General features: G+C 41.3%; 1 pseudogene; it reads right to left on the bottom strand.

Moving 5' to 3' along the window:
- Window positions 1-7,530: 7,530 nt before the first annotated feature.
- LOC101579752 lies at window positions 7,531-7,885 on the bottom strand (annotated as a pseudogene).
- Between the last annotated feature and the right edge of the window lie 4,643 nt (window positions 7,886-12,528).

Genomic DNA, 12,528 nt, shown 5'->3' with positions numbered 1-12,528 from the left:
CCATATCACTCGGAATACTTCCAGGGTTCCGGGAGCCATAGGGCATGTCAGCATAACAACTAAATACATATTTCACAACACCACAAATAGTACAAAAACTAACTGGAAGTTAGGAATTACAGCTGGTATATCCAGAAAATCTTTTGTTGGGGCCCAGAGAGACAGCTCAGTAGAATAAGCACTTGCCTGGCAAGCACAGGGTCCTGAGTTCAATCCCCGGTACCACAAAAAAGAAAGAAAAACAAAATCTTTTGTGAGTTGTAGGTGAAGGGGTAAAATACAATCAGACACTACCTGGAGGGAAATTATGGGTCTGAAAAGGTTTTACTTTTTAGATGATATAAATACAGGAATAATGAACCATGGAAAATTCCTGACGTGCAGGAGAGGGACTCTAAATCCAGGAGCCGAATCTAGCGCACAGTGAAAGGAAGGGAGTTTCCCTCAAACAACACCCATCTACTCTGTCTCTAAATGCTGTTATCTGGCAAAATGAGGCAAGAGGAGGAGGTGGTTTACAAGATATGCTCAAATAAGTTTCACAATAAGCACAAAGAAAAATGACCTAACTCCCCAAAAAGCAATTTGTCCAAAGGTCAGTGTCAAAGAAACTAGGGTCCAACACAAGAGGGTGGCTATAGAATTTAGTAGAAAATCTGAGTCTGTATTGTCACAGGGCATATTTGGGTTGTAACGAGACTGGTAGAAGAAAATTACTCATTCTGTCTAAAGAGCCCTTAGCAGGGTCTGACAGAAATTCATAGAAACTAGTACAACCTCCCACTGTACTTATCAAAAGGCTTAACTCACCCTTCTTTCTCAGTGTAAGCAGGCAGATACAGCAGAAGGCAGATTCTCTGGAGTAAATAAATCCAAGAGTATCAAAAGGGGGAGTGGAGCTGACCCACAAAACGGGGACTGCTGAGGAGCACTAAGGCCTTCTGCCATTTAGCCGGGCAACTCCCCTCTGAGACCCCACTGGGATCATGTCTGAAGTGCTCTAGGATGAGTTTTCTGTTGCAGTTTGGGAAAAGGGCACATACACATGGAGTAATATTTAACAACAGGCAGCAGGTAGGCAGAATCATGTCAAATACAGTAAATCTATTTCTTTTGGTCTTGACTAAAGGGTATAAATGTTTAATTTTACTCATCTTGGTGTTCAAAACTTAGTATTATTGTTTGATTCTTCCTGATTTGACTTCCTATACATGGTAATACACCCATTAAATCGCATCCTGCATTTCATTTCTTGAATCTTTATGCTAAGAACAGCTTTGGGCACTGGGGTCACAAAAACCAACATTTACCTGGAACAGATCTTTGTAGCCAGAGGAATTCATGTAAGTCATCTTGGCCTTGCTAGAACTTCAAACCTAAGCTTTTAAAATGACATCACAAGTAGTAAAGAGAGAGGCAGTCTATTATGTCGCAAAGAATGCTAATTTAGGGACTAGGCTTCCCTGGCCAGCCTGCCATTAACACGGTGATAGGATTTGGGCGAGTCACCACACCCTCTCAGCTCCTTCATCTGCACAATACCCACTAGGCACTCAGGGATTCTTAAGATTTCTCCTAGTTTTAAAATCTCTTTTTCTAATATATTAATCAGGATTAGTTTGTTATCAAATGAGAGAAACCGACATCAGACTGACTAAGAGGAGAGATAGCTTGGTTCACGTAACTTCAAAGTAATTGGCAGCCTACATAGCATGTTCTGAGAAAGGGAAAAGAGGACTCTTGAGAAGTGTGTGGCATACAGCTGGGAAACCTTGATTTGAAAACAAAAACAAAGTCCCATCCTCTGCATAGAGCTTGTTCCCAGACACACAGTGGGCCTCAGCCCCATTGATCCCTCTGGCTGGAAGCCCTTTGTAGTTCACCATTTGTTCAATACTGCGGAGTGGCTCTGAACCCAAGTTAGTGTGGTGTCCGTCTCACACAAGTCTAGGGACCTAAACAATGTTTTACCGTGAGTTAACCACCTCCACTTGGCTCTGTGTTTCTTTCAGCTGGATCTGTTGCCACCTCCTTCCTCTCTCAGTGGGGCTTGTGTGTGTGTGTGTGTGTGTGTGTGTGTGTGTGTGAAAGAGAGAGAGAGAGCCTGCCTCTGTGTGTGTGTGTGTGTGTGTGTGTGTGTTTGTGTGTGAAAGAATGAGAAAGACAGACAAGCAGGTAAACAGAGACAGAAACAGAAAGATTGGCCAGTGCCCGTGCTGCGTCTTACACTGGCCACTTAGACCAGAGGTTGGGGTTGGCATCACATCAAACCACATCCACTCAGATCAGAGAAGTCAAGTGCTTTTCCTAGAAGGAGGGGATGGATATGAAGCTGGGACAAACAATCTATGCCTTTTATTTTCTTTTAATGTCTTTAGTATTTGCAGTGCATGCAGGTTATAATTGTCTTGGGGTTCATGCCCTGTTATGTATCCTTCTGGTTTTAATAAGCTTACCAAGGAAGCTTGGAAGACCTCAGGGACCCTTGTCTGAAGTTCTTACATCAACAAAAATCTCGGAATGGTGCTCACCAATGCTGACGATGCTGCGGTGAAGCTGGTGCATTTGCAAATTGCTGATGGCATCGTTACTTGGCACAAAGCTTTGGAAAACTCCTGAGCAATTCTGATCAATAGTCATAAAATATGCTTATATCATGTGGCTTAGGAATCCCCCTAAGAACTTGCTGTAGAGAAATAGCTCAAATTTAAAAATTCATGTGTGAGAAAATGTTTATTCAACATTACCTGTGGTAACAAGTTGAAAATGGCCTGGATGCCAACCGCAGGGAAATAAAAAAGTAAATTATAATGCAACAATTGAATGAAATATTGAGTAGCCATTAAAATGACAACTGTGAAGCATCTTTAGTAAACACACTAAGAGGAAAAGGTATCTCCAAAAATATGACAAATCTTTCGATGCCAACCTGAAGTGTCGAAGCACACAGATAAAAATCCAAGAAGGAACATTCTACAATGGCAGGAATGTTTCTGTGGGGCAAGAAGGGAGGTGTTGTTCTTTAATTTTCTTGCAACGTTAATATTACATCGTTTTACAATAAACAAAATTTAATGAGAAAATTATACGGTTTAAGAAAGGTCACCTTAATTTTCTTAAGGGACAGTGGTATTTCCCAGGGATTAAACAAGATAACATTGCACGCAGTATACAGGAAGTACCTGCCACATTTTAAAGTTGCAGACACTGTTGCTCATTGATACAAAGGCATCTGTAGCGCTGTGTGCCCACTGAATAGAATTGGAAGAGGACTGACAGTGACTTTTGCACTTGAGCTTGCTCTGATGATATGAGAAAGTAAATTCTCCTTGCTGTAAATCCTTTTACCACATCTACTCTCTTCCTCCACTGGTCCAGTCTCTAGGGCCTCCCATGGTATTTCCTCAGAAGTTTATGGTAAGATAGATTTCCAGGGACCCTGACCCACAGGGCGGTCCTCTTGGAAAGCAATGCTGGGAGCTCTGGGCATAGATGTCTTCCAGAGTCTTGATTTATATTTCCAATGGGAGGACGGAGAGGGGAGATGAAGGGCCATTGTGGAGGAAAAGGAAAGAGCAAATTGATTTTCAAAAGTTAGCTACATGAATATATTCTTGCTCTAAAATATGAAAACAGTACAATTAATGGGCAGCTAATACTGAAGTCCTCTTTGACACCAGTTTTAATGTGTTCAGGCGACCATAACAAAATTCCACAGTGTCCTAGCTTAAACAACAGAACATTAAACAGAAGTAGATTTCCTCACAGTTCAGAAAGTAAGGAAGTGTGAAGGGAGGGTGGGGTGGAGGTGAGGGTGGGGGTGAGGTTGGGGATGGGGGTAGAGGGGAGGGGGGTGGAGGGTGGGGGTTGGGGGTTGGAGCTTGGATTCCCCTTCAGCCTCTGCAGCTCACAGGCCGCTGCTTCTCACTGCATCTTCACTTTTTTCCTGGGTACACGGAAGGACAGGAGACAGGAGTGTTCTCTGATGCTTTCAGATCAGGCCCATGTATGCTGGGGGCTCCTCTAACTTCACTTACTTCCTGACTCTAAATGCTGTGCACCGAGAGCTGGGCCTTCCCCCAGGAGCTCCGGGGAAGCACAAGTACTTACTCCACACAGCACCCATTCCTTCCCATCTGGACATTCTTTTCTGTTACCATTTCTTAGGTACAGGCATCTATCTATCTAGAGCTTTGTGCAAGCAAAACAAAAAATGATAGCTACAGGTTTTATGAGGTTACTTTCATTTGGTGCAGTTTTAAAAGTCTTCCTATACGTAAACTTCATTAACTTGGTTTCCGTTGTTTTTGTTTCTTAAGGTGTTGGAGAATCTAACATAGGTGCTCTCTGCCACTGAGCTGTGTCTCCCGCACACACTTCATTAATTAACTAATTAATTTTGAATCCTGTTCTCTCCAAGTTGTCCATGAAGGGCCTTGAACTTGCCTCAGTCTTCCTTTACTTTCTTGGGACAGGGACTCACTAAGCTGCCTAGTCTGACCTCGAACTTTTAAATTCTCTTACTTTAACCACGCTAATGACATCTACCCCTATCCCCAGCTCTAGTGGTTTGCAGATATGTCTTGGTGAATTTTCAGAGAAGCATATAGTGGTGTATTTTTTTTGAAATGTTTCATTGTTGCATAATATTCTAAAATATGGTTACCAGAACCTATAGTTAATCTATTTTGTAATTATTATTATTATTATTATTGTTATTTTTCAGAACCAGGAATTGAACTCAGGCCCTTGAGCTTGCTGGGGAAGCACTTATTCCACTGAGCCATCTCCCCAGCCCTCTGAACTATTTTAAATAACAACTACTACTATATTACTAAATATTTAAGTGGTATGTTTTAGTTTCCCAATTGCAAACAGTTCTGTAGTGGGAATTTTTATTTATGGTTCTTTTTGTAGAAAGGTGAAGTATTCTCAAAGCTGATTTGCTGGGTTTAGAATATATCACTATCTTTTTTAACAGATGCTATTAAATTGTCCTTCAAAGCAAGTACACCAATTTAGATTCTCACGGGTAAATTAAGGAGCTGCTTGGACATCCTTGCCAACATTTGATGTTATCAAATTTTAATATTCTTTGCCAATCTGATAAGTACAAAAATTTTTTTATCGTTGCTCTGATTGATGTGGAAGATGAGCATCGTCTAGAGTATTTATTGGCCAACTGCATTCCTTTCTAAGAATTGCCTTTTTATGTGTTTTGCCTATTTTTTTCCTAACAAATTGTTTATCATGCTTCTGCTCAATTTGCACAGCTCCTTTACATATACTACATGCTAGTCCTTTGCCGGTTAATTAGATTCTAAATAATTTTCTCCCAATCTGCCATCTGCTTTCTTATTTTATTTACAGTACATTTTGTCTTACTTTTTTTTCTTTTTAAAGTTTGGTAGTAGTCAAAATTTCCAATGTTCTCCTTTGGAGGCTTTCCTTTCTTTTTCTTAAGAATGCCTTTTTCTCTCCCAAGATCATATTTGTATTCTGTCATATACTCACTTAATTCTCTTATTTTGTTTTCCTTTCCCTTTCAGATATGTGATCTATCTGGAACTTATTTTTCAAAGTGCTGTGTTGCAAGAGCTAAGTTTATTGTTTTCTGAATGGATAGTTGTCTGTTCCTTGGTAGAGAGCTGACTCTGGTTAGAAGCTCAAACTCTAAGGAAAAGGTCCTTTTGGATTTCACTGTTCCTGGAGCACGCTCAGGAGGAAAATCAACTCCTGCGCACAGTCATGGCCAACACTGTGAAAGAGCTAGGCCGCACGTGAGCACACCGAGTGCAGGGTGTGCACACTCTTCTTGCGACAGACAGAGGCTGGAAGTGTAATTGCACAAGGTTAAGCATTAAACCTGAATCAAGAGCTTGCTTCCACATTGATCCCTCTCAAAAGCAAATCACCTTTTCTATAAACCAAGATTTTATCTCTTTTATAATTAACATGTTCTTGTAATTTGGTTTTTGGTTGAATAAACACACATTTGAGGAGAGAAAATTTGCTGAAACTGTGTGAGAGGCGATTTGCCATAACATAATGCATGTTTTGAACCAACTTATGGTTTGTTAAAACACCAGCAACACTGAACATGATGTGCTTTAAAGGCATTTCAGACTTCCATGTAGTTTTCAAAAGGCCTGAAACAAGGAGCTAACTGTGTACAATGTTCTTGCTTCCTTTATCAGAATGTGTGCAGAGGGTCTGCATTTGAAAGTGCTGCATCAGCCCCTCCTGGGTTAATACCTACAGACTCTTAGAAAAATCCTCACATGACTCGAGAGCATTTTCAGCCCTGAGGGTACTGCTTCCATAATTTTCTGTTTTTATTCTTTTTTAAAACTGTGTTTTCAGGTTTTCTTTTTCATGATTAATTTTTTCCCATATATTTTCAAAGACAGAGTCTTTGTCCCAAAGTCATTGTCAAGGTCAGGAGGTCTTTGTGACCAGCACCCTGTTTCCCTCACCCCACTTTGGCTCCAAAGGAATGAGAATCTGTGTCACTGGACTGTTCATGATCAACCTGGGAAGGAAGCTCCAAGCTCAGCTGCGCAGGTTCAGAAGGCCCTGGGATGCAGCTGCGCATTTCCTCATAAAGCTTCCAGAACATACTTGCCACGTTTAAAGATTGAAGCCCTTAGAATGAGCAGCACTTTGGAGACTTCAGATATGTAGAAACCAAAAAAAGGACAGCTTGGGATATTGGCCCACCGAAGAATTCCAGGTTCCAAGTTTGTGCTCTTTTATCACACTTGCTGCTGCCTCCTGAACCACGCTGTGAGTCGCTTGCTTACCTTATTGAATCCAGCTCAGTATATCTTTGGATCCTCCCCTGTGAATGTCATGTCAGTGGAGCAAACTGTCTATGTGCAGTTTCTTTGGGGTTTTCTTTTCTTTTTAAGACTGAAGATTGAACCCAGGTCCTCGCTAAAGTAATGAGTAGTCCATAGCCCTAGATCATATGTTTTTGTATCTAGCTGACAACCAGTATTGTCCTCATCATTCAAGAATGCCCAGAAAGTGCCTGGAATTCTTCAGCCTGCCATATTATAAGTGAGTCACAGGGAAAAAGATCATTCAGGGAAGACATGGAGGGTTTAGGAAACATCACTCATGCTGGAGAAGTTCCAGCAGAAAGAGGACCATAAAAAGGAAGTTCTGAAAGGAGAACTGGAGTATAAAGCTTAGTCAGGGAGGAGAGATGAAACACAAAGCTTCGTGGACAGTAAGATATGCGAAAGAATCACCAGCATGAAAAGCCAGCACATGCTGGTATTCAACAGGAATGGTCAAAGCAATGTGTGTTGGCCACAAATCAAGAAGGTGATGACTCCCTGGTGTTCCAAGCGCCTAGGTGGTGCTATTACAGAAATAATGAGTATCGAATGGCTTTACCAGTACTTGTATGAATAATTTATTTGTAAAATAAAAATATAATGGTTACATATATTTTATATTCTCTCTCTCTCTCTCTCTCTCTCTCTATATATATATATATATATATATTTTTTTTTTTTTTTTTTTTCTCTGTAGTATTTTTATTGGGGGAGGACCTGGGCATCATGGAGAAGTCTTTGCTCAAGCGTGTCCCTCAGGAGCTCAGAAGAAGGTGGCTTTGAACTTCTCCTGCATTTTGCTGAATGTGTCTGAAAACCAGTTCCAGGTTTTGGCAGGAAAGTCACTCTGCTTGATGTGCTCGATGGCTGTCCTAGCCTTGTCCTCCAGGGTGCTCCCAAACTCCTTCAGCTTGGCTGCGAATTCCTCCCAGGTGTTGGTGAGGTCCCGGATGGCCTACACTGGGGCTGGGCCTTCCAAAGCCATGAATAGGAAGAGTCCCAGGACAGGCAGTGACAGGAAGAGCCTCATGTCTGCAGAGGGAACCTCTGTAGCCCAGACTGGCCTGGGACTCATGGCGATCCACCTGCCTCAGCCTCCTGGGATTACTGGCACACATTATTGGGCTTGAATCTGGGATCTTCTTTTTTTTTTTTTTTTTTTTTTTTTGCTGAACCAGGGATTGAAGTCAGGCCCTTGTGCTTGCCAGGCAAGTGCTTATTCTACTGAGCCATCTCTCCAACCCTGGGGTCTTATATCTTTCTAATTTTCATTTCTGTTACTTTGCAGTACACAATGAGTCCCTTCATTATGGGGGGTTGGTGTGTGTCTGTCATACAACTTTCTTCTTTCCACATCCCTTCCCCTCTGGGTTATGTTATTTGGTTTACAAGCCCCAGTCTCTCCCTTCCTTCCATCAGTCCCATCCTGTCCCTATCTATTTGTTATATGTAACTGTTTGTGTATGTAGTGTGCAGGTGAACATTATTGCAAGAAAAGGTTAAAGAATACCACTTGAGGGCTGGCCAAATAGCTCAGCAGATTAAAGAGCCTACAAGCAGGTGCAGGGGCCAGAGTTTCGATTCCTGGGCCTGCCTTGCCAGCCCCACCCCCGGGATGTGCTGAGATGACAATTGAGACTGGGTGAGGTGTTACATGCCTGTAATCCCAGCTCTTGGGTAGACAGGTGGTTTACTACGAGTCCGATCTGGTAGTGAGACCCTGAACACCCTGTAGAGCCTTCCCTAAAATACAAAAACCAATAAGAATATCACCTGAGAATTTTCTAGAACATAAGACTAGAGCAAGTAGCAACTGCTGGACCCTTATTTCTATAAACGAGGGTATAAGACAGTAGGCAGGACCTTCACAGAATTCAGCTAAGCCTGGAAGAGGAGTTACTATGGACTGCTTCTATCCCCCAAATTTCACATATTAAAAGTCCTGACATCCAAAGGAGTTGTACCGGAGTAAAGAAGTAGTTGAGGGTAAATGAGATCATAATGGTAGGCCCTTGATTCAGAGGAGTTAGAGTCTTTGTCAGAGAAAGTTCCCTCCCTGTCTCCTTTCCCCCCACTGTCCTACCCTCCTGACACACACATCAAGGAAAAGCCATAAAGCCATGTGAGGACATGGTGGTGGCGATCCATAAGTCAGGAAGAGAAAGCGAGCCTTCAACATTACTCTAATTGACCAGAACCATAACCCTCAACTTCTAGTCTCTAGAACTTTAAGAAAATAAATTACTATTCCTTAAACATGCAGTGTTTTGTTATGATGCCCTTTGCTGACTAGTGCAGACAGCTAGATAAAAGTTATAAAACAAGCTTTCTTAGTCCTCTTGGCCTTTGGAAATAACCATCTGAAATAATGAAGAAAGCAGAAAGAAAAATTGTAGTCTTCATGGTAGATGTTCCTCATTCAAAACCTCCTTCTCCCAACCAACTTCACAGGCAGAAAAGTGTAACCTTTCTTCACCCATCATGATGGCTATGACCAACACTCTTAAAACAAAAACAGGTTACAAAAGAAAAGCATGTATTAGTTCAAGTTTTACTCAGAGATCCAGAGTAACCTCAGTTTTTATGCTTGTGTCCACTGAAAAATGGTCAGCCATGTAGAAATGGGATTGGACAAAGGATGCAACCTACTGACAATAGATTGAACTGGCCTGTTTATTAAATTCTTCTTGGTATCACTATGAAAGGACTCTATGAGGAAATGAGTCTTGTGAGGTACTATCAGACAAGTTATGGCAGAAAACTGTTTTGTAGCCAACTCATAAGAAGAAGTGTAAGACTAGAGTACTATTTCTAGTTTATGACTGGCCTTGGGAGAGTAGGATTCTAGTTTCTATGACCCACATTGGGGAAGAATGTTAAAATCTGTGGCCTTCCCTAGGTAGGAAAGGGAGCAAGAGGAAAAAGGGTTGGGGATTGTTGGAAAGATCTTGCTTCTAAGGGCCTCTCAATGTCCTTTAATTCACAGTACTCAACACACCAAATTACCATACTTTGGAGTATCACTTCCTGAGCCCCAACAATAACCACCCCTACTCTTACTTCTAAACATAGGTACTGTTCCAAAGTAAATTGCATTTATTTTTAAAATATATCACATGCAGTGTACTTTAACAGTAGTAAACTATTGGATAGTTTTCAGAAGAAGAGCAACTTGATTTTAACAAGCTAAAGAGTCCTATTGACTCTTATTTGGGATTAGCTCATAAGGAAGCAAATTCAAAACAGGAGAAATCGCATTAATAACATTATCTGAGAGGACTTCTTGACCAAAAGGTATTTACTTTGCAACAATTTAGTGTACAGTACATGCAGCTAATGCCCCTAAAGAGATTGAGGGGCTCAGTGGAGGGAGATAGCTCAGTGGCCAAGCACAGGGTCCTGAGTTCAATCCCCAATACTAAAAAAAAAAAAAAAAAAAAAAAAAAGATTGACCTGAAGTGTGGTAAGATGTGATTATTCATTCACTCATGCAACATATACTTATTGCTTGTATTGTTTGTTTGTGTCGGGCAGTACTGTAACTGCTACAGACATCATGGCTATATCACTATATAGATAAAGTCCTTGCCTGCCTCGAAGCTTACCACGGAGAGGTAAGCTTCCATACGAGGTCCAGGACAGAGCCTGGCTGAGAAAATGAGACACAATAAAAGACCTCCAGAAGATGAGGGGTTGAGCCCTCGGCACATCTCTGAAAGCTGAGCCTCAGGGGAGCTTGTGTAGGAGGCAGGAGGTCTGTATGTAGTACGTGAGTAGCGAAGAGAGGAGGACATCAGAAAGTCGCAGAAAAAGCCAAGGGATGTGGACTCTAGATTTTACTCTGGGCAATGTGGGGAGAAACGCCATTGGGTGGTTTTCAGCAGAGGAGCGACATGATTTTATCAAGTTAAAAAGTCCCATTGGCTCTTATTTGGGATTAGCTCGTAAGGACACAAATTCAAAAACAGAGACACCCATTACGAAGCTATTAGAAAATTCCAGAATAAAGTGATATTGGTTTAGACCAGTATGATAATGGTTAAAAGTGGAAGTGCTCAGATTCTAGATCTATTTTGGTATTAAGTCAACAGGTCTTGAATTGGGTGTGACAAACAAGAAAGAAGGAGCCCAAGGCCGTTCAAATTGCTAGGCCTGAGCAGCCAGAAGGAGTATGCCCTGTGATAGGCAGATTCAGATGAGCAATGCTACTAAATGAAGAATGGATGTATCTTCAGTCACCATTGACCACTGATTCTCTGATCAGACCTGATCAGGCCCACGGGTGAGTGAATTAATACCAGCAGGAAGATTTTTGGTACCATAGGCATAATGTGCTGTGTAAGGGAACAGCTAACCAGCTTGCCAAACAAAGAAATGTAACAAAAAGGAGAAATTCTCTCAAGTAAGAGTGTCTAATAAACAGAAAAGCCAAACATTAGGCTGTAATTATTCAAAAACTCATGCCTGGGGCTGGCCAGATAGCTCAGTGGACTAAAGTGCCTGCTTAGGCAGAGCGCAGAGGCTGGGGTTCAAGCCCAGCATGCTGAGATGGCGATTGAGACTGGGTATGGTGGCATGCACCTGCAATCCCAGCACTTGGGAGGCTGAAACAGGAGAATCACTGTGAGTCCACTCTGTGCAATGAGACCCTGTGCTAAATACATAAAAAAAAAAAAAAATCCCAAAAACAACAAAGCAAACCTCATGCTTGCAATTGCAACTTGTTCAGAGTAGAAAATAGATGGGAACAGGAATAGTGAGGAGGAGGCAAGGGTTGAAGTTGACTTCAATAGAAGAAAAGCCCTTAAAGGCTGTTTAGAGAAAGGAAATGACTCAGTTGCTCTGAGGCATGAAAAGAAAGGAAGATGAACTACGAGTAAATCAATGTGTGTGTGTGTGTGTGTGTGTGTGTGTGTGTGTGTGTTTATGAGTTTTAATAATACAGCTCAGGAGGCAGCACTTCTTGAGAAAACAGGTGTGTGAGTTCTCATTTCATATGTTAAAATGTACCATTCTGATTTTTATGACTAAGTACCCGATTATGAATAAAGGTAGATTTAAGAGGTTTTACAAAGAAATTGACATCCATTGTTCCCGTCTTGCATTCAGAGAAGCATAAATCGGGCACTGGTAACTTGTCATTGGATCACCTGACACTTGGAAAGCACTGAATTATACATTATTGATTTTAAAATGTAATATTCAAGTTCCTTTCAAGCTCCTTTCAGAATAAAAGTTATATCTGAAAATGTTCTTAAATTTAGCAAGTTAACCCTTGTAAGTGTTTTATGGGTAGAAACTTGTCTCAGGAACAATAGCCAAAGTCAGGTGAAGGCTTTAGAAAACCATCTTTATATTATGTAATTATAGACAAGTTTTCAGAGGAATATTTTATATTTAATGATATTATGTTTACTACTTCACTTAATAGTCTTCTAGTTGGGCCAGGAGATAGGTCAGCAGTCTAAGCAGCTGCCTGGCATGCACGAGGACCCAGGTTCAATCCCTGGTATCTTATGCCATGCCAGCCCTGCCCAAATACATAAAATTAAAAAAAAAATTCTTCCAGTTGATAGCAGTAGACTTGTCGTGTATAAGCTAGAAACTAGAATTGGAACAAACTGAAGTATAATTTTATATATGAACACATGCCAAAGTAGTGTTCTCAGAGGGTCTTCCATTA

The sequence above is a fragment of the Octodon degus genome, unplaced genomic scaffold, assembly GCF_000260255.1.
Source record: "Octodon degus isolate 3935 unplaced genomic scaffold, OctDeg1.0 scaffold00124, whole genome shotgun sequence".
Lineage (NCBI taxonomy): Eukaryota > Metazoa > Chordata > Mammalia > Rodentia > Octodontidae > Octodon > Octodon degus.
The sequence above is the reverse complement of the archived record's forward strand: the minus strand, read 5'-3'. Positions and strand labels throughout refer to the sequence as shown.